General features: G+C 47.8%; 1 non-coding gene across 1 annotated transcript; it reads left to right on the forward strand.

The window, feature by feature from the left end:
• The first annotated feature begins 1,339 nt into the window (after positions 1-1,339).
• Positions 1,340-1,443, forward strand: LOC112700534 (small nucleolar RNA R71). Its single transcript, XR_003153441.1, has one exon. It is a non-coding gene; the product is annotated as a small nucleolar RNA R71 (small nucleolar RNA).
• The last annotated feature ends 339 nt before the right edge of the window (positions 1,444-1,782 follow it).

Below are 1,782 nucleotides of genomic sequence, written 5' to 3' on the forward strand. Positions count from 1 at the left end.
GGATAGGGATTGGCTAAACGGTCCCTCTTTTAGGCAGTTTGCCAGTCCCATGATGGCTGCTTCAGTGGGCAAGTGTTGTATGTCCAGGCAGGCTTTGTTGAATCGCTCCATGTATTCTCGGAGAGTTTCTTGGTTACCTTGTTTGATCCCGAGTAGACTGGGGGCATGTTTTGCCTTATCCTTTTGAATAGAGAACCTTGTTAGGAATTTTTTGGTTAGGTCTTCGAAGCTGGTGATTGATCTTGGTGGCAGGTTGTCGAACCACTTCATGGCTGACTTGGTGAGAGTGGTGGGGAAGGCTTTGCACCGAATCGCGTCGGAGGCGTCGACTAGGTACATCCTGCTTCTGAAGTTGCTGAGGTGGTGACTTGGATCGGTGGTGCCGTCGTAGAGATCCATATCGGGTGGTTTGAAGTTTCGCGGTACCTTCTCCTTCATGATCTCTTGTGTGAAGGGATCATGGTTGCCTTCGGTGGTGGTGCCGCGTTCTGTCCGGTCTTTCAGGTTGGCCTCTATTTTCCGCAGTTTTTCTTCTAATTCTCTGCGCCTTCGAGTCTCCCTCCTCAGATCTTGTTCAGTTTCTTTCTGCTTTTTTATGTCCCCTTCGAGTTGTTTCAGCCGGTCTTGTTGTGCCCGGACTGCTTCTAGAATTTCCGAGCTCTTCTCTTTTTCGGAATTTTGTGGATCTTTGTTTGGGAGTGATGTCTTTGGGCGATTCTGTTTTTTTTCTCCTGGAGTGTGTGGTGATAGAGGGCTGTCCGGTCGTTCTCCGGTGTCAATTTCGTCCTCTTGTTCAGGTGCAGCGCGGTCATTGCTGTGAGGGTCGTCCGCCATGGTAGAGGGATGACTTCCAGGTCCCCGGCAACGGCGCCAATGTTTCGGGGGTTACCTGAAATGTGTAGCTCGGTCGTCTTGAAAGGCCCGAGGTGGGGGTTCAGGGACCCGAGCTTGATATGTGGAGTGGTTGGTGGTTGTACCTGCAATGACACTCCGATGCTTAAGTTAGCATGGGTCCAAGCAGATATGTGTAGAATGTGGAATGAATGCCATACCTGGGTGCTCCAGTGTATTTATAGTAGTTGGCCGTGATCTTCCCTGGATAAGATATTCTTATCTTATCTTATCTTTGGGAGTTTTATCTCTATCTTTGTGGAACCGCCTCTTCTAGGCCTTTTCGGCCTTTAGGTTTTGGGCTGCGTTCCTTTTGATGGGCCTTCCTTGCTTTATTGACCCGAGGTCCGACCTTTAGGCGTGAGCCTTAGGACGAGGTCGGACCTTTCATGAATTTGCCGAGTTGGAGGAGCCCGGTCAGGGTATGAACAGGGTCCATTCTGAAAACATGTCAGATGGACACCTTTTGGTCAACTGCTTGTATCTTTCCCAAGCTTCATAGAGGGATTCACCATCTTTTTGTTTGAAGGTTTGAACATCCACTCTCAGCTTGCTCAGCTTTTGAGGAGGAAAGAATTTATCTAAGAAAGCAGTGACCAGCTTATCCCAGGAGTCCAAGGTATCCTTAGGTTGTGAATCCAACCATATTCTAGCTCTGTCTCTTACAGCAAAAGGGAAAAGCATGAGTCTGTAGACTTCAGGATCAACTCCATTCGTCTTTACAGTCTCACAGATCTGCAAGAACTCAATTAAAAACTGATAAGGATCTTCAGATGGAAGTCCATGAAACTTGCAGTTTTGTTGCATTAAAGCAACTAGTTGAGGCTTAAGCTCAAAGTTATTGGCTCCAATGGCAGGAATGGAGATGCTTCTTCCATCAAACTTGGATGT

Source organism: Arachis hypogaea, chromosome 6 (genome assembly GCF_003086295.3).
Source record: "Arachis hypogaea cultivar Tifrunner chromosome 6, arahy.Tifrunner.gnm2.J5K5, whole genome shotgun sequence".
In the NCBI taxonomy this organism is placed as follows: domain Eukaryota; kingdom Viridiplantae; phylum Streptophyta; class Magnoliopsida; order Fabales; family Fabaceae; genus Arachis; species Arachis hypogaea.